At 39.1% G+C, this 20,961-nt stretch overlaps 1 protein-coding gene across 21 annotated transcripts in view; it reads right to left on the bottom strand.

The window, feature by feature from the left end:
• The window catches only part of APBB2 (amyloid beta precursor protein binding family B member 2), a 368,065-nt gene that overhangs the window by 252,291 nt on the left and 94,813 nt on the right, over nucleotides 1-20,961 (bottom strand). For 19 of the 21 annotated variants that reach the window (XM_081591655.1, XM_081591664.1, XM_081591485.1 and 16 more), the window contains one exon: nucleotides 8,185-8,290. The exons of the other annotated variants lie outside the window; for them this stretch is intronic. The gene's annotated coding sequence lies outside the window, so the exon portion shown is untranslated. The remainder of the gene's footprint in view (nucleotides 1-8,184; nucleotides 8,291-20,961) is intronic. 21 annotated transcript variants of the gene reach the window in all.

The raw sequence follows: 20,961 nt of genomic DNA, 5'->3' as shown, positions 1-20,961 counted from the left end.
ATAAACTCTACAACTTTGGTTAAGGTATCAAAATTGCCACATCTTAAAAAACTTTATAAAAGCTATGCTGCTCTTCCACCCAAGACACTGAGGTTTTTTGGGGCAACAAACACTCTTTCTTGCATTCCTAGTTCCTCCTTGAAGCTGGTGAAGGATTATGACTTGCCTACCACTGAATTTCCAGCACCTTGCAGAGTGTGTCCAGCACAAAACAGATACTCAAAAAATATCTGCTGAATAAATGAATGAATCAGGGGCTCATGATTTATCAATTATTTTATATTCCAATCCTCAATATCTTTGCTCCATTGATCATTTCCTCTGAAAAGCCAGTCCCATCTCCCTATCCCACCAACTCCCTCTCCCCGCCATGGTAACAGCTTTTAGTTTAGTCGCTCAGTCGTGGCCGACTCTTTGCAACCCCATGGACTGCAGCACACCAGGCTTCCCTGTCCATCACCAACTCCCAGAGCTTGCTCAAACTCATGTCCATTGAGTCGGTGATGCCGTCCAACCATCTCATCCTCTGTCGTCCCCTTCTCTTCCTGCCTTCAATATTTCCCAGCATCAGGGTCTTTTCTAAGGCGTCAGCCAAAAACCCAAGATCAAATCCCAGTCACTTAATAGCAATGTAACCCTGAGGAATTTTTCTCATCATTTTCTTTGCCTTATTTTCCTTATCTATAAAATAGAGAGAGCACTATCATGTTTGCAAGGTTTCTGTGATATTTGTGAGATCTGAAAACACTTTATGTAAAGGGCCAGGCAGGAACCCAATAAATGTGTGTCAGATGAAAGAATAAATTGCCATTCTGTTCTCTGGCTCCAGATCAAAATATAACCATCAAAATGTAATTTGCCAAAGCTGGTCTTCATTTAACCACAGATATGCATTTGGAGTTGTAACACATAACTGGAGTCTGTCCGCTGTGGAACATCAAAGGGAGAGTTTAATGTCTGCTTTTAAATGCAGGAAAACAACAATTAGTTCACAAGTAAAAGGGAAAGGGATATGGGATTTTATTTTCCCTGCCAGGTTCTATGTATTAAGGGACTACCAGCTTACAGCAGACTGAAGCTTTTTTGCAAGGTCACATAGTTGGGGGAGGTCACCCTGGCAGTGGTTTTTAAATCTAGTATTTATTGACAGCTTCTGCTTTTCATGATCAAGAATGTACAGGCCAAGTCTGCCCTTCCTTCAAAGTGCAAAACTAAGCAGTCAAAAAGTGCAAGAATCAGACTGAGACTGAAGAGTATTTTTATCCAATTTGCTCGTTCTTCTAGCTATCTAAGATATTAAACCTCAAGAGGGAGTAACATCACAAATCTTTATGCAAGTTGAAATTTATGAAATGCATGCCTGTGATGGCCAGGACACATTTATTTCTGCTACAGAGCCAGGCTCTGAGACCCATTCTCCTGCGGTCTCCTTTCCGTCAGGCTGAGCAGCAGCCAGGGGAATAAGCGGCTCCCTGTGCTCTCACACACTGGACCTGCCATGAGAGCTATTTATGGGCCCTCACCTTCCTCTTTTCCAGTAACAGAGGCAGAGAAGCTATGAACCTTCCCCAGGGTTTGCTTTCCTCCCTCACAGCTCACTTGTGCTACTCCCTTGGAAGATGAAAGAAACCCCAGAGTTTTTCAAAGCCCAGTGGCAATGTTGATCTCAAGTAATATTTTCCATTTTCTTTGGAAAATGTTTTCTTTCCTACTCTCCTCCAGCATACAGAACAGAGTAGTCTAAACTACCTCCTTTTAACACAATAGTTACAAGAGAAGGTGAACTCTGGCTTAGAAACCGCCAAGGGTCATTGTGGGATAAACATACGCTATAATACTGAACCATCACATTCTGTCTTACAAGTTCACAATTCTGGCCTTTAAAGACTATCTGAGCAAAAGTGGCTCCCATCTGGATACAGGTGTTTTTCCTCCAAATTCCCAATGAACCAGGTACACAAACCTACTATCATAACCTGTTTTCTTATCCATTCTCATGTTACAGATGTTTTCTTGCCATGAGTCACAGAGTTCATAAGCCAAGAAACTAGGGTGCCTGACTCCAGGGGATCTCCCATAATCTGCCTGAACCAGAAAAGTACTTCTGTTTGTTGTCTAATCTGAGTCCAGCCACTCCCCAGCTATATGACATTAGACAAGTCACTCAACGGTAGTGACCATCAACACAAGGGCTCCACATATTTTAGCAACTGAGGTCCTCACCTACATGAACGATAGGGTAGTATTTTTTTATGGACTCAAAAATATTATTTAAGACAGTTTCATACCTACCATAGCAAAGGAGCAGCAAGACAGCTTTACAGTCTCCAAAAGGCGCTGCTGCTGCTGCTGCTAAATCGCTTCAGTCGTGTCCAACTCTGTGCGACCCCATAGACGGCAGCCCACCAGGCTCCCCCGTCCCTGGGATTCTCCAGGCAAGAACACTGGAGTGGGTTGCCATTTCCTTCTCCACCAAAAGGCACTAGAAGTGTGTTTTAGTCTCAGCTTCCAAACTTAGTCTAGTTTTGGACAGCAAGTCAAAAATTAATTTTTAGATAAAATGGCAATCAGGAATTTCCTGAAACTTTGAGATCAATCTAGATATCAAACTATTAAATAAGTAGGTAAATAAATATCACACTAAAATCTAATGACCACCCCCCCACCCTTTTAAGTTACAGTTGATACAACTGCAATGGAAGCTTTACATATATAATTTTAAAATACTGAATTTTAGGTGACAAAATATCTTAGAGATTATTTACTTTACCAATGCAAAATTTACAGAGCAAAGAGTTATGAAAAACATACAAAAAACATGAGACTGGATCCCAGTGCTTAAGACCTTGTGTGTGTGTGTGTGTGTGTGTGTGCGCGCACACGCACGTGCATGTGCATACACACACTCTCAGTGCTCAGTGGTGTCTGACTCTTTTCGACCCCATGGACTGTAGCCTGCCAGGCTCTTCTGACCATGGAATTTTCCAGGCAAGAATAATAGAGTGGGTTGCCATTTCCTCCTCCAGGGGATCTTCCCGACCCAGGGATCAAATCTGCATCTCCTGCTTGGTAGGCAGGTTGTCTACCCCTGGGACACCTGGGAAGTCCGCCTCAAGACTACAGTTTATTAAACATTATGTAAGTAACTATACCCAAGTTAAAAACTATAAAAGATAAAATCAGAACATATTATCGGAGAGATTCGAGTAGGGTATTAAGGGAGTTTTGACACATAGAAAAGATTACTTCTAAGCATAGCATGGTGGTTAAGAGCATATACATGACAGTCATAGAGAACTGGGCTTAAGTCTTGACCACTCCACTCCTCAGTTTTGTGACATTCTTAGTGAAGTGAAAGTCACTCAGTCATGTCCGACTCTGTGATCCCATGGACTATACAGTCCATGGAATTCTCCAAGCCAGAACACTGGAGTGGGTAGCCTTTCGCTTCTCCAGGGGATCTTCCCAACCCAGGGATCAAACCCAGGTCTCCCACATTGCAGGCAGATTCTTTACCAGCTGGGCCAAAAGGGAAGCTAACTTGTCTAATGTCTAATGCGACATTAGACAAGTTATTTAACCTCATGGAGCCTCAGTTTCAAAATCCTTATAATGGGGCAATAACATCTACCTCTCAGAACTGATATAAGAGTAAATAAGATAAAATATGTAAAATTCTTAATACGGTTCCCAGCACACTCCCAGGGTTCACTGCCTGCAGTGGCTTTCAGTCCCAAACCTATTATTTCTTCCCTTACCAATGCCCCTTTAACTGCTCTGGTCCAAGGTCCTGCTAGATCCTACTAACCACTTTCCTTTAAAAATGACAAAATGGACTTTGAGAAAATAGGGAATATGCCCAAGGCCATATAAATCCCTGATTCCTCGGGAAATGACTGCCCTTCCTCAACGGGCTTGTGACATTTGTGAGTCTATCTTCTCTACCAGCTCTCCGGAGTTGGATGGGTACTGCATGGGCTTTGAAGTTAGATGGATTACAGTTAGAATCCTAACTCAAACATTTTTTAGCTGTGTGAATGTTGGCAAGTTCCTTTCCCCTGAATGTCAATAATCTCTACCCCAAGAATTACTGTGTCAATCCAGTAACTCAATACTTTGATTTCCATACTCGTTCAGACAGTGGAACCAGTCTAAGGACAGAATATCAGAATTCTTAGTATATTTAATTTACCCTATGAACTAAGAACTATCCTACTAGGAGAAATTACAACTACCTTATATGCATTGTTGTTTTGTTGGTGATGTTTAGTTGGCAACTCTTTGCAACCCCATGGACTATAGCCCACTAGACTCCTTTGTCCATGGGGTTCTTCAGGCAAGAACACTGGAGTATGTTGCCATTTCCTTCTCCAGAGCATCTTCCCAACCCAGTGATCGAACTCACATCGCCGGAATTGGGAGGCAGATTCTTTACCACTGAGCCACGGAGGAAGCCCCATATTATATGCATACTGGTTCCCAAATATTACATTTGTGTGCATGCTCACACGTGTATAGATATATATATACACATACATGTTTTTTCAATTACTGTTCTAAACTGATCAATTAAATGCTTGTTGTTCACTAACTTTTTTTCCATTTGCTAATTTAACTTAACAAGTAGTAGCAGATACCAAAAGTTTAGGAAAAAATAATAAAAGAAAAAAACTTAAAGATGAGAAAATTCTACTCATGATTTATTTTGGAAGAGATGGATCAATGAATATCATTACTGAATGTTAGTGGTCAAACACCTCATTTAAGAATATCCACCTCACTGTTCGTCACATAGTACACACTGAATAAATGTAATTTGAATCTGAATTTGAAACTCAAATTAAGTTCTTTGAAAGCAAGAGCATATCTCATTCATCTTTGAACAATGAGCTCTGAACACAGTGCCTGGCACCCAGTAGTTGTGCAAAAAATATTGGTTTAATAAATGAACCTAAAACTGAGAAGGCATACAAAGATCTGTAATACATTTTGCATCTCCAACTGATGTGGATTTCAATCTGTTCCAATAAATTATATTCCAAAGGCTATGAAATGTTCCTTCTGTACCTATCACCTCATCTGAGATATTTCGAGCTTCTTGGGAGGGAGAAATAACATAGGTAGAATCCTTCCTTAGGCACAGAAATATTGATGAAGACAGCTAAGCAGGAGGAACATGTCGCCCGCGCTTCTGTAATATAACAAAGGGACCAAAGAAGATGCAAAGTTTTATACACAGTGTTTGTCAAACAGTGACATTTACCATTTTGAACACATATTTAGTCCCACAAGCCTCCTATTCAGAACATGTCTGGTTACAGTAAACACTCTAGAGATTGTAGAAGGTGAATTCTAGTCTATTATCTGTTTGCAGATGAAAAACTCTCACCATATACTTCATATATTTATACTCTCTTCTAACTGAAAGCCAGGATCACCTCAAATTAAACAAAAGGATAACATCCACTTGTTTCTCTATCACTAAAACTGATATTGTAGACAAACATTTATTAGCACGGGAATTCATGACTTATTAAGTGGAAAAGAAAAGGTACCAAATAATCCATAGCATATTCTACGCTGGCATTTTTAACATAAAAATAAATGCATATATGTATTAAACACAATAATAAAATAGAAACTACTTTCTAATTCTTTTAAATAATCCATGGCTAATTTTTCAAAAGTGCATCTAATCTTGTCATATACTCAAGTTTTCAGAAACCTACTTCAAATAATTTAATGCTTGAAACAAGGAAGACTTTGAAAACATGTTTGTGATTAGGAAAAAAATAAAAGCACAGGACAAGTGGGAGTTCAAAGGAAGTATGGTGGTTGTTTAGGATTCCGAATTTTCCCTAAAACTGTGCACTTAGCTCCCCCCAATAAGTCACTAATTCATTTAAGTACCTCTTATAAGGGCTTCCCAGGTGGTGCTAGCGGTAAAGAACCTGCCTACCAATGCAGGAGATTTAAGAGATTTGACCCCTGGGTTTGATTTAAGGGTTTGACCCCTGGGTTGGGAAGATCCCCTGGAGGAGGGCTTGGCAACCCACAACAGTATGCTTGCCTGAAGAATCCCATGGACAGAGGCCTGGCAGGCTACAGTTCATAGAGTCGCACAGAGTTGGACACAACTGAAGCAACTTAGCACGCATGTACAGCTTTCAAAGTACTATTAGAAGCATTCACCTGTGACTTCTGTAAATTTCAGAAGGGACTTGCCTCTATCTCCCCCTGCCCTGCCCCGCCCTCTCCCTTGTTTACTTCCATACAACTAGCTCTTCATGACTAGATCTATGTGTATCATCCACATTATAATCACCTTTTTTTTAAACTTAAGAGTCACCTGTGAACATCCTTCATGCATACAAATTTTCACCTATAACATCAGTTTTAGTAAGCAAGGATTCTTCTGCCGTGGTTCCTCTGGTAACACAGGGACTGCATTTAGCTTATTATGGTGATCAAAGGTCCTACCAATGCCTTGCTTCTACAAAATGGAAAAGTAACTTTTACAGCAATGTCACAAAGGGAGTATTTTGGTATAACAGGAGGAAAATATTTCACCAGGGACTATATAAAATTTTAAAGAAATGCTAAATCATTTGAAAGACAATCTAAGTAGCTCACTTTCTGGGGCTGTTATATTTCCAATCCAAACACCATTGCAAATATTGAGATCCTAAAGCCCAGAGAATTGATCTTTTGCTCTTTTCATTCTACTTCTGTGAACAGATTGGTGACTTTCAACATAATCCTCTTTCAAATATCCTTCCAGGATGGAATAACAACTAGACCACATAGGATTTCCATTATTTTAAGGTCAATATGTGAATACAAACTAAAAAACTCAACTATTAATAAACATATTGCTATTTTTTTTTAATTCCACTGACATTTTTTAAAAATTCCACAGTACATCACTGCTGCCAATATTTCACTATAAACAGAAAAGTGTTTTTGGAGAAAATTTCCAAAGTCCTTGCTTTCAATGGATTTATATTTTAGCAGAGACTTCATAGCTCTCAGAAAGAGTTTTCATGGTGTGTGTATATTCTGTGATGTGTATAATACTTTTTCAGAATGACTATCTTACTTAACTTCAAAAGAGTCATAACTTACCTTACTATAATTTCCATATAACAATTTAGTTATAAATAAATTTACATGACAATACACATAACGATAAAATCTGATCTTACTGTTTAATGCTTCTATGAACCTTCTAGAGTAAAGTTCTTTTATCTTGTTTTGTTTTAGGAATGTTTCAACTATCTCATTTGTGCTGTCAGAAATGTAGAGGAGTTATAATACACAAAAAATACGAAGTTTAGTAAACTATCTAGTGATTTAATGAGCAAACCATTCCGATTGTCAATGATATTGCTTTTGGGACACACCAGAAAGGAGGTGTGGGTGAGCACATGTGAGTGTGCATGAGTGTGTGGGTGCTATTTTGTTTACATTCTTAGGGGCCACTCATATTTCCAAGTAATATCTACAAGTAAGCAGACTGATTTTATTATTTTTAGGGCCCATTTGACCTTTCTTTTCAAAAAGATCAGGGAATAAAACTGAACTTTATAGCACCAAGTAAGTTTTTCAGTCAAGGCATTCCTACAGGTGTCTCAAACCATCTTCAAGTTTCTCTAAGTTGTAAAATAATAAAACTGACAGGTGCAGCAATTCTTCCAAGGCCAAGCCACATGAGGGACTTATTGAACAAGTGATTTTCAATTTTATTTTCCTTTCCAGACAAGAAAAGAACCAAATGGATTTCATTCTTATCCTAAAGAATTCAGAACCAAAGAGCTTATTTAAAAGTCTAAAATACCTGAAGCTCAGAAAATTGGACTCAGTTTTCTATCACACCATATCACACTCTTACCTTTAGAATTTATCTTCTGAACACCTCGCAAAAGATTTTATCACAACCTTGAGGACTCAGCTTATGAAATCCCAAAGAACTGACACAATGCAGAAAGTCATCCTAATATCTTGAAAGGCTTTTTATTTTTTTTTTAAGGTTCCTGAGTTCCTTTCCATGTTTCAAGCCCATAAGAGCATATAAAGCTTATAAAGCCAGGAGAGAAAGGAAGTAGAAAAACGACAGACACATTGTTAGCTTTCTGAGAGAAACTGAATGGAATTTTTTTAAAAGCAAGTTAGAAAAACACTTACTTTTCCCAGGTCTTTGGTACGAAGCTCAGAAGGCAAGTTCCCTTTTCCCACAAAGTCCTGTTAATTACTAGCAATGACTCAGTGAAGTCAGGCAGCCCAAATATATCTAGAAATTGTGCAGAGACAAAAAGTTAAAGTCAGATTAGAAATTAAAAACCAAAATACCACATTGCTATTCAGAGTCTCTATGCATAATTAAAATACAGATTTCACTGGAATATCTAAATGATGAACTGTGTCTACTTTTCTTTCAGAACAATACTAACAAGACTTGCTAAATCTAGATGGTGTTTTGACTTGTCACCTTATTAAAGTTACTGAAGCAGGAACCAGCAAGGCATCTTGGCAACCATTCACGGTAAAAATGTCCTTCTCAGGGAGTCATAAAAAGCAACTGAGGGAGGATCTGGACTTCTAATTATACTGCGACTTGGGAGGGAAGGTCTTCTGAAATCACACTTGCCTGCCCCACCTTCCAAAGATGAGCTCATGTCACAAACACAGAAGCAGGTTGTAAATAGACGTGAACAATAACAACTTAAGAAATTCATCAACAACTTATAAATGCCCGTCAGATGTACCCATTTAAGCACACTTCACTTTTGCAGCTGGGAATGAGAAGAGTCTTGTTAGCTTTTTTCTAATGAAACAGAAAATCTGAAAATTCTGTGCAATGATGATCTCACTTAAAACATCAGTTACCTCCTCCCACAATCTTGCAAATGAATACATAGGTAGTAACTCATTCATAAGATAGAGTTTCAGTAGTATAACAGACACCACAGGTAAATTATAATTTGAAGTTTAAACCTGTCAGGCTCTCCTGCACTGACTGGGCTGCACACAAGACGTTATTCTAAGAAGTGTGATAAACTCATTTAAAAGCCGTAAGAGATTGAGAAATAGGTCCATTAGGAGGAGGCAGGAAGTACTGTCACCACAGGCAGTCAGAAACCCACAGACATCGATAGGCATCATTTATTATTACCGTCACTGTTACAGCTTAGAGTACTGTTACTGTTGTACTGTTATTGCTACATTACACAGTGTGGACTCTTAAGCTAGGTTTTTCTGTTTTTACACGAATATCCCTGAGACATCAGTGTAGTACCACATGGTACGCTCAGTTCTCCTCTAACTCTTGCGTTTTATATCATAGGGAACAACTTGAGCATAACTCGAATTTCCCATTTGTTTAGGCATGATTTCACACTGCAAGAAACACACAGTAACAGCAGAAGACTGCATGGGGCGGAACCCAGCTGCCTAAGGTTACTCAGAATGCACAAAGCCACACCTCAGATATCTGCCAGCGATCTCAGCTCCCCACAAGGGTGCCAAGCCTCCACATCGGGTGTCCCAACTTTGCTTCTGTTTTCAGGTTACCCACCTCCCCCGACTGCCATCACCTCATAATGAGTCACAAGCTATAACCCTTCTAGGGCCTCAATCCATAGGAAACATCAGGGTTTTCTCAAGGTAAAGTGCTGTATTGTACTTTTTATCTATTTATTTCTTAACCCAACTAATAGGTGTAAAATTGTGCTCCAATTTTTATCCAGTTCCCATTCTATTTTTTTTAATGTGCCACCGAGAAAGGTTTTTGAGTGTCATGACCCTAATCCCACTTTTCCCTTAAGCACTGGTTGGTGTGTGTGTGGGGGGGGTGGCGAGGTGGCATGTTATGATTCTGCATAGCATGGTGGATTTTAGAAACACATGTATTGCACTTTAGCAGAACTGACTGTATAATAACCACTGTTTACAAGGATGCTTGTGATTTAAATCAGAGGAGTCAAATCATGATTTTCATATATTTTCATTATGTTAAAGACAATAGCAATATATGTCATACAATTTTAGAAAGAATCTCACTCACATTTTAGGTTTCACAGTAACCTAGTATGAACACTTTCAAGGGTGTTTCAGTTACGTGAAAAATTTATTAGAAGTTCCCTGATGGTCTTGTTAGTAAATAAGGTGTTACTGTACCATTCTGGAGAGACCAACATGATGGTGTTACAAAGACAGATTCTTGCAGAGAAGGACTTACCCAGAATTGCTAGAGAGGACAAACTGAATTACTTGTCATTCCTTGAAACCAATAAATCTTTTAAAAGATTGAATTTATCCTTTAAAAAAGTCCAAGATGTACACAAAGATATGTACAAAAAGTTTTCCATTATAGTAACATATTAAGCAATTTTAAAACAAATGTTTGGCAATGGATAAACAGGTTTTTTAAATCTGTAAGATACTTAACAAAATGAGAAAATGTTTCTGAGCAGTGTTCACCGGGGAGTGCTGGCTATAGGATGGATGATACGTTCAGTGTGACCCCAATTTTTTTAAAGTATCTATATCTAGAAAAAGAGACTAGAATGAAAACAAGTCAATATTTGAATAGTTGCTAATTAAAGATAACAAAAATAGAGTAGAATAATTTTTACTATCTTTGCATTTTCCTGTGGTATCCAAATTTTCCACAATAGTCATGTCTACTTTTACAGTTAGAAATAACAATATGCTATATAAAAATAGGATGAAGGCATCTGGTAGGAAAAAACTCTTTTTATCCCACTTTAATTTCAAATGTGAATCCAGCCAGTAAAATGAACACCAGCCCAAGAACAAGGACACCAGATGCTACCTTCACAAGCATTAACAGTCACAGAAAGTATTTTCTATCTCATAATTCAAAGGCAAATACAGTCCCAAAAGAGATGTTCAAAGTACACAGATCAGTTATAAAAGCCGAAATATAATTTCCTTTTACTGGCTAAAACAGTTATGGATTTAGTAAATCCAGATTAAGGAAGATTTTTAATTATATAATTACATGTAAGCTGTCTTAATGTCTGAAAGAAATTTAGTTATGAATGAAGAAACTGTACTCTGGATACAACTCCTTTCAAACAAGATCAAGATTAAAGAAATACAAGAAGCAATGGCTTTGGTTATGGGGATGAATGCCTCACTAAGGGGAGTTTTCAACAGCAAGTAAGAAAAGAGAGCTCGATCTTTATGACCTCCAAAAGAACTCAGTTACATTACAATTTTCCCGATAACCATAAAACTGGGCTTTTAAAATAACTCATTTGCCAAAAATGGTGGTTCTTTAGTCATCAGTCTGCTTAGTTTAATCCCATGCACTGAAATCCCATAAGACCTGAATGGAGAAAGTACTCAGCAGTCAAGGGCTAATGTGGGGCAATTTGCCTACCACACACTTGAGTTCACTTACTTATGCCGGCCAGTAGCACATTTAAACCATGTGCCCCTTTTCATTTTCAGTGTAACCTTACTAGCTTATCAAATACCAAGCAACTATTTGGTGTAGAGCAATTGCTTTAGTACTACTCTCCATTCTCAAGAATGCACTCAGGGTTAAAAATCAGGGGTGGGAGGGGTGCTGTTTCACAAAATTACAAAGTATCTGTAACATGTAATGTATACATCTAAATAATTACCATAGTCCTGTTGTACATAGATGTACTAGTCTCTGTTCTTTTAACTTCCAAAAATGTTGACTTCAATGAAAAACAAACAAAAACAAAACCCTTCTGTTTCAAATTTGCTTTTGTATTTTTAAAAGCATTTTTGAAAGTTCCCCATTGTATGGAAACAATTAACTACTGGCTTCATGTTTTGTTTTGTTTCATAGAATAGAAAAGGCAAATTGAACATTTTAATTATGCTATCCACAAAGAGAGATCACAGAGGTGATACTGAGTTCCAGAAAAATCAGTTGGTTCAAATTCAAGAGCAAAGGCTTCATTTTTATCAAATGTATGTGATTACTTCAGAAAATAACTTAGAAATTCTTGGCTTCTATGTTTTATAAGTTGCTGCCTAAAATGCTGCACATATGCACCTTTATTAATTTGCAACCAAATATGATAATCAATAAGTAAATTCAGATACTGTTTTCACTCCTAAAAATTAGGAGTGTTGAAAATGAAAACTATGAGTTTTAATTTTTAAAAGAAGACATGCTGAAATATACATTTACCTATACACACCTCACACTAAGGGATTCTCAGTATGGAAACCATATTTCTTAAACTGCTCTAAGAATTAGCATACATGTAGCTCAGGGGAATACACTCTCTCACCATTACTGGATATAAAAAAGGGCAACCAATTTTCAGAGTCTACCTGGAAAATAAGCAGAAATTATTTTCTCAGGCTCTCTAGTCACTCCCTGGGCAGAATTCCAACATAATCTAAATTGGTCTTGGCACTATCTCACTCCCCTTTTTGCATCACTGAGCCACCTCTGGTCCAAAGCCCAGTGACCTTCAATTTCCATGGCCTCTTCCTTTCACTGGTTCTTCCCTTCCAACTTCTAGACTCCTGATGACTCCATGTGAATATTTCAGTAAAGCTGGGGATTGAGGGAGTTTAAACAAATGATTCATGAATTTTAACTTTCTCTGGATTATATGCATTTTTAGAGAAAAGCTTGAATACCCAGACCCTGTCTTTCTCAATACTGTAACTCATTGGAGAAATAGTTGAATCCAGGCCTGGAGGGTAAGGAAAGTACAATATAAGCCTAGAACATCTCACTATGCCAGAAAGCAAGAGATGCTCAAATATTAATGCAGACATGACAAAGCACAAAGGAGCTGCCTTGAAGGGGCTCCCACTAGCCACATATGGTACAGTCTGAACAAGGAAAAGAATGATATGGATAAACTGTAACATGTTCAACTTAAAAAAGGGAACCATAAATCCACAGATCTTCATGCAAAGGGGGATACTGGAATGCTCTTTACAAAGACAGCCAGCTAACAAACACCAAAGGAACAGCAGAAATAGAAAATCCCACTTTGCAACCACCAATGCAATGATTGATTCAGTCAAGGCTCATTAATAGACACTAAGACCATTAGGGGAAGGGTTGCTGTGGAACAGGATATTCACACAGTCTCAGAGTATCACCCTTCAGATTACTTACCACTTACCTAGGGGAAAAGGTATCCCTATAATGGAGAGCTCTGGCAGACCACCTTACCCAAGTGATGGCTGGTATAATCAATCATAGGGTAACTGGACGCCACATGTCTCCACTATGTAATGTGTCTGTCAAAATGCTTAATCTGTATCTTACCATAAATTAACAATCAAGTCCAGATTACAGTACTTTCTATAAGAAAATTATCTTGGAATTTTCCAAGATTTCACTGCCATGAATGACAAAAATAAATGAAAACAGGGTGACTGTTCTGGATGAAAGGAAAAGAGACAAAATGCAATGAATGATTGTTGGTGAACTTTGGATGAGGAGAAGGGTTATAAAAGACATTACTGGAATAACTGGGGAAATCTGAATAGGCATTATGGGCTGTGTGGGAGAATACTCTTGTGCTTGTGAAATAACATGTGAAACTAATTGGGGTAAAGGGTCATGCATGATCTCTATAATTAATTCAAATGGTTCAGCAAAAGTATTTTTGAAGTATATGTATTCAGAGACAGAAAGAAACAGAGAGAAAACAAATTTGGCAAAATGTAAGCATTTTATATGGCAGGCTATAACCTATAAAAGCCAGTAACTATGGTTACTTATAGGTTAGGTCTACTCCATATAAAGAGAGATAATACAGGAGCTTATGGTTGAAACTGACACAAAAAGATTAATTTTTGAAACACAAAAATTACAGCATTTAGTCTGTACAAAAAAAAAATATAAACTTTGTCCAATTCAGCTTTCTTCTGTAGTAGTTAACAGTCATTAGTTGGAAGGAAGAAGCGTTAGAAAGAAAAGAAACCTAAGGAAGAAGATGACAATGGATAAAAATTAGGCACAGTTCAGTTCTTTTCCACATCTCTTCTTTTGGAGAAGAGCTTAAGTTCCAAGGTTTAAAAAATTATGCCTTGTTTTCCATCCTGATGACCCTGGGTAGATGTAAACCTTTCCAGTGAGTGACAAAGAGTCCCACTGCAAGATGGAAACCAACTAAACACCAGAACCAGCGAAGCTGAGCATTTCATTTCATGCTCAGCCCTAGCCAAGCCTAGAATAGAGGGGCATGCACCTGAATAACCATCCATCTGAGCAAACTAGCATCCCAGGCTTGCCACTTTCAGCACCTCCTCAAACTGAATGTGTTGGAAACAGATTCTCCACCACCAAACCCGACCCTGTGTTTCCATCACCTTTCTTCTTAGTCTGTTGTCGTTTAGTCACTAAGTCGTGTCCCACTCTTTGCGACCCCAAGGGCTGTCGCCTACCAGGCTCCTCTGTCCATGGGATTTCCCAGGCCAGAATACTGGAGTGGGTTCCCATTTCCTTCTCCACTTTTTGGTCCATCCAGTCTCAAAATCATAGTTTCATCTTTTACTTCAGTTCCCACCTGCCCTGTCTTCCTCGTTCACATACTCAGGGCCATCTTAGCCACAAGGCCTCTCACGGTCCAGGCAGAAAAGGCCTCTCTTTTCTCTGTTTCTCTTCAGTATTTTTATCTATGGCACTTACTTGGCACTTTTACAATATTTTTGCCACACAGAACCGATTCTGCAGTCACTGTAGGTAAGAGCTTTATTGCTGCTGCTGCTAAGTCGCCTCAGTCGTGTCCGACTCTGTGTGACCCCATAGACGGCAGCCCACCAGGCTCCGCCATCCCTGGGATTCTCCAGGCAGGAACACTGGAGTGGGTTGCCATTTCCTCCTCCAGTGCATGAAAGGGAAAAGTGAAAGTGAAGTCGCTCAGTCGTGTCCGATTCTTAGCGACCCCATGGACTGTAGCCTACCAGGCTCCTTTGTCCATGGGATTTTCCAGGCAAGAGTACTGGAGTGGGGTGCCATTGCCTTCTCCAAAGAGCTTTATTATGTCACCTCATTTAAAAAAAACAACAACAACACTGTAATTCTGTGAAGTACTTTATTATTTTGCTATTTACAGAATGGATAGTCAGGTGAAATAACTTGTCTGAGGTCACAAAGTTGATCTACCCTAATAGCAAGGTGCTTCAGATTTTATTTATCATTTTAAACACTGTCCCCTGTCCTTAAATCAAGCACAGACTCCTTGAAGAAAGGGATCATTTTATCTGGCTCTGTGCTCTATCCAGAGTCTAGCAACACTCATAACTCATGTTCACAGAATTATATTTCAAGACTCAGCTCAGAAACCATTTTTCTTTCTGACTTCCAGCCTCCTCTTGTGCCCCTCCTCCTTGCCCTCTGAACGCTTCTACTGCAGTATAGGCATGCCCTAACTGCGGTGTTTGTGGCAGCCACATGTGTGCCCTGGAACACAGTAGGCACTTAATGAATGTTCACCAAATGAAATGTTTATGCATGAGACAGCTGGGTTCCTTATCAAGGTTGCTATGTCTCGCTAGAAAATTGATCTCCACTTTTATCATTATCACATACTGAGGAAATTATTTTAAGAAAGAGTGACAGTGGGAAAATGGAGATAAACAGTCTTGGTCTTTGGGTCCTACTCACTTCATCTGCTGTCCTGGGTATACTGTGTTCTGGAGAAGTGCTTCTGAATTTTAACATATACAAAATATCACTCAATACAAATTACAATTCAGTATATCATAGGGCTTCCCAGGTGACACTAGTGGTAAAGAACCCGCCTGCCAATGCAGGAGACATAAGAAGACAGAGGTTTGATCCCTAGGTTGGGAAGATTCCCAGGAGGAGGGCACAGCAGCCCACTCCTGTATTATTGTCTGGAGAATCCCATGGATAGAGGAGCCTGGTGGGCTATAGTTCGTGTAGACCAACACAGAGTTGGTCACAACTGAAGTGACTTAGCATGCACACAGCATATCGTAGTACAGTCTGAAATTCTGTATTTCTTTTTGGGGGGTGGGGGGGTGGATGAAGGATGCAAACAAGAGGCTAACCAAGATTCTGTATTTCTAACAAGCTCCCAAGGGATGTCCGTGCTGCTGATCTATGGACCACACTTTTGAGGAACAAAAGTCCTAGACTATAATAGTGAAGCTGTTCCCATTTCTCTTGAAAGAGAAATAGCATGTAGGCTAAATGACCAGACATGAATCCACAGTGTTAATGTTAGTTATCTCTGGGTTTCTTCTTTCCACTTTTCTATAATTTCCAAGTATTCTATAATGACTCTTGCTGATGGAAATAAAAATTTTAAATTCTATATATATACACGCATAAAAAACTCTCCATTTGGACACTTCTACTCTGCTCAGCTACATCTTTGTTTAAGCAACAAATATACTTAAAAGGACCAGACTTGGGAAATAACAAGATGGTGAATTTAGCAATTCTCTGTCTGCTCATTTTAACATGTAGATTAACATAAAATAGTAATTACCCTTAACAAGCAGTCACCACCACAAGCATTGTTTTTCTCAGGTTCCTTTCCCTTAAAAGAAAGAGAATTCATTCAGGTAGAAGACAATAAAAAGCAAACCAAATTAAGGACAGGAGAAAAACCAAGCAGGCGCTACACTGAACCTCGTCCAAGTGGGTCAACAGAACCTCATGAAGTTGAAACGAAGGTGGAAACACATTCTCCCAGCAGAAGCAGGGTGGGCTGGGTTCCCCGACAAGGCTAAGTGGAATAAATTAGAGCGGCACTCATCAGGCACCTGCAAGTGAGGTGGAAAGAAATGGTCCTCAGAGGAGCTCCCTTCCAAGTGTAACAAGGGGAGATCATTAGGAAAAGGCAATTAGAGGATGCACGTTTGCAGGAAAGCACTCCCCAAATACCTGACTTCTTCTCTTCCATGGAGTTCCAAAGGATGCCAGGGTTAGTCTATCAGCTGTAGAAGTTGCAGCCCTGGCAGGCAGGCCCCTCCATAGCCACTCTGTACCTGCAGCTATTCTAGACACTTGCCCAGGCTATAGGTGTCTGTGAAGTGACAAAAACAAAGGAGGAGTCCAAATACCGCTGCTCTGTAACCAGAGTATTCCTGGTTAAAGCAGGATGGACAAGATTCTGCATTCTCTGTTCTCCAACCCACAGTTCTAAATGACTTTTTCCCATAAAGAAATATTGTGAAACTCACTGTGAAATTACCTGAAAGGATGTGAACTTAGTGTCCGGAAGGCTTATATATACACTAGGACTAAAAATCACTTCTGTGTGTCTATTAAGAATGTGGTTCCATATCTGTAAAGTTTAGACATGCTAGACATTTAGCTCAACTGAAAACAGTGAGTCACTGTTTCTTTGCTGAATCCTGTGAGTCTAAAGCTGGACCATTCAAGGAAAATAAACATATGCTGGGGTTTTTAAAAATGTGATCATTTGAGATTTCAAAAGTAATGTCAAAGTCATCGTCTTGATGGGAGGAAAAAAATCTGAAATCTACTTGGACTTCCTTACACTGCTTTTACTGAAATTCAAATTGTTTTTACTTTGAATTACAGGAATTGTAGATGGCAACGGAGAAAGCACCATAATCTACTTAGTGATCCAAAGCCTACAAGTCCTAATATCTTAGTTGAAATTTTAGATTTAAAGAGACAGCATGACAAATAAAATGCAATACATGGTCTTTAGCTTGGATTCTGGTTTATAAAAATGTTTTTAATGCTAAAGACTTAGAAGACCAAGTCTCTGGGAAGTTTGACTATGGATTGATAACAAATGATATTTGGGGATTATTATTTATTTTGCTGGTCATCATAATAGTACTGCATTTACGTAAGGCAGCTTCTGTATTTTTTTGGAAATGCATCCTAAAGTATTTAGGGGTAAAATGCCATGAATTCTAAAATTTATTTTTAAGTGGTTCAGCAAAAAATAATGTATGTAAATTTATACACATTAAGTAAATAGGAAAAATGTTAATAATCACTGAAATTAGATAGGAGTTCTATGGATGTTTATTGCAGTATTCTTTATACTGTTTTTCTATTTGAAAGTTTTTAGAAGTAAACGTTTAAATTTATATCAAAAACACATATGGCCCTAATAGTTTTATCTACCCTGTCCTGCCATATTAGACCACAGTCTTTTCTCCAGAAGACCTCTCTCACATTTTCTCCCTCTGTAACTTTGTGTATTACATGCTCTCAATTTCCTCCCTCTGGTCACTTTGCCTCTGGTGAAGGCTGATTTGTTCTTTCAGGTCACTCTGAAATGCTACCTCCTCTTTCCTAACCTCTGCCCAACTTGACGCATCTCCCCTTTTCTGACTGCCTATGACACTTTGTACCTCTCATCACGCTTATCACATTCCATCCTGCAAGATAAACACTGACACTGACCTTTACTGAGTGCCTCCCACATGTGAGGCTGTGGTCACATGCTCTCACGTGCATTCTTTCCTCTCTTCGTTTCTTTCCTACCCCACTGAGGTAGGAACTGCCATTATCCTCTTTCCACAGGTGAGAAAAGAGGTATGAGAGGCTGGGTGACTTATCCACAGGGTTAGTAAGTGGCAGTGCCAGGCTTCATTCAAACATAGCCCATTTGCATTCAAACTCTAAAGCACTCATGTGCATGTCATCAGCACGGTGGCCTGATCCTTCCCTAATAATAATTTAAGGGCAGGTAGAGCATATTATTTATTTATTCACCCAACCAATAATCATTGAAAAGCCACTATTATCCAGAAACGACTGCCCTATGTGATGGGGTAAAGTTGTGAACATCAACATTTTAGCAATAAGCGAACTAAAATAGACTGGAATGGGTGAATTTAACTCAGATGACCATTATGTCTACCACTGTGGGCAAGAATCCCTTAGAAGAAATGGAGTAGCCATCATAGTCAACAAAAGAGTCCGAAATGCAGTACTTGGATGCACTCTCAAAAACGACAGAATTATCTCTGTTCACTTCCAGGGCAAACCATTCAATATCACAGTAATCCAAGTCTATGCCCTAACCAGTAATGCTAAAGAAGCTGAACTTGAATGGTTTTATGAAGACCTACAAGACCTTCTGGAAGACACACCCAAAAAAGATGTCCTTTTCATTATAGGGGACTGGAATGTAAAAGTAGGAAGTCAAGAAATATCTAGAGTAACAGGCAAACTTGGCTTTGGAGTACAGAATTAAGCAGGGCAAAGGCTAATAGAGTTTTGCAAAGAGAACAGACTGGTCATAGCAAACACTCTCTTCCAACAACACAAGAGAAGACTCTACACGTGGACATCACCAGATGGTCAATACCGAAATCAGATTGATTATATTCTTTGCAGCCAAAGATGAGAAGCTCTATTCAGTCAGCAAAAAGAAGAGCTGACCGGGAGCTGATTGTGGCTCAGATCATGAATTCCTTATTGCCAAATGTAGACTTCAATTGAAGACAGTAGGGAAAACCACTAGACCATTCAGACATGACCTAAATCAAATCCCTTACGACTATACAGTGGAAGTGACAGGCAGATTCAAGGGGCTAGATCTGATAGAGTGCCTGAAGAACTATGGATGGAGGTTCGTGACATTGTACAGGAGGAAGTGATCAAGACCATCCCCAAGAAAAAGAAATGCAAAAAGGCAAAATGGTTGTCTCAGGAGGCCTTACAAATAGCTGTGAAAAGAAGAGAAGCGAAAGGCAAAGGAGAAAAGGAAAGATACACCCATTTGAATGAAGAGTTCCAAAGAATAGCAAGGAGACATAAGAAAGCCTTCCTCAGCTATCAGTACAAACAAATAGAGGAAAACAACAGATTGGGAAAGACTAGAGATCTCTTCAAGAAAATAGAGATATCAAGGGAATAGTTCATGCAAAGACGGGAACAATAAAGGACAGAAATGGTATGGACCTAACAGAAACAGAAGGTATTAAGAAGAGGTGGCAAGAATACACAGAAGAACTATACAAAAAAGATCTCACAACCCAGATAATCACAATGGTGTGATCCCTCACCTAGAGCCAGACATCTTAGAATGCGAAGTCAAGTGGGCCTTAGGAAGCATCGTTATGAACAAAGCTAGTGGAGGTGATGGAATTCCTGTTGAACTATTTCAAATCCTAAAAGATGATGCTATGAAAGTGCTGCACTCAATATGACAGCAAATCTGGAAAACACAGCAGTGGCCACGGGACTGGAAAAGGTCAGTTTTCATTTCAATCCCAAAGACAGGCAATGCCAAAGAATGCTCAAACTATTGCACAACTGCACTCATCTCAACATGCTAGCAAAGTAATGCTCAAAATTCTCCAAGCCAGGCTTCAACAGTACGTGAACTGTGAACTTTCAGATGCTCAAGCTGCATTTAGAAAAGGCAGAGGAACCCAGAGATCAAATTGCCAACATCAGCTGGATCATCGAAAAAGCAAGAGAGTTCCAGAAAAACATCTATTTCTGCTTTATTGACTATGCTAAAGCCTTTGACTGTGTGGATCACAACAAACTGTGGAAAATTCTGTAAGAGATGGGAATACCAGACCACCTGACTTGCTTCCTCAGAAATCTGTATGCAGGTCAAGAAGCAACAGTTAGAACTGGACATGGAAAAACAGACTGGTTCCAAATAGGAAAAGGAGTACATCAAGGCTGTATATTGTCACCCTGCTTATTTAACTTATATGCAGAGTATATCATGAGAAACGCTGGGCTGGATGAAGCACAAGCTGGAATCAAGATTGCCGGGAGAATTATCAATAACCTCAGATATGCAGATGACACCACCCTTATGGCAGAAAGTGAAGAACTAAAGAGCCTCTTGATAAAACTGAAAGAGGAGAGTGAAAAGTTGGCTGAAAACTCAACATTCAGAAAACTAAGATCATGGCATCTGGTCCCATCACTTCATGAAAAATAGATAAGGGAACAGTGGAAACAGTGACAAATTTTCTTTTCTTGGGCTCCAA

This window comes from Giraffa tippelskirchi, chromosome 1, assembly GCF_054371585.1.
Source record: "Giraffa tippelskirchi isolate mGirTip1 chromosome 1, T2T-mGirTip1v1.2.pri, whole genome shotgun sequence".
Taxonomy (NCBI): domain Eukaryota; kingdom Metazoa; phylum Chordata; class Mammalia; order Artiodactyla; family Giraffidae; genus Giraffa; species Giraffa tippelskirchi.
This window is presented reverse-complemented; position numbering and strand designations above follow the sequence as displayed.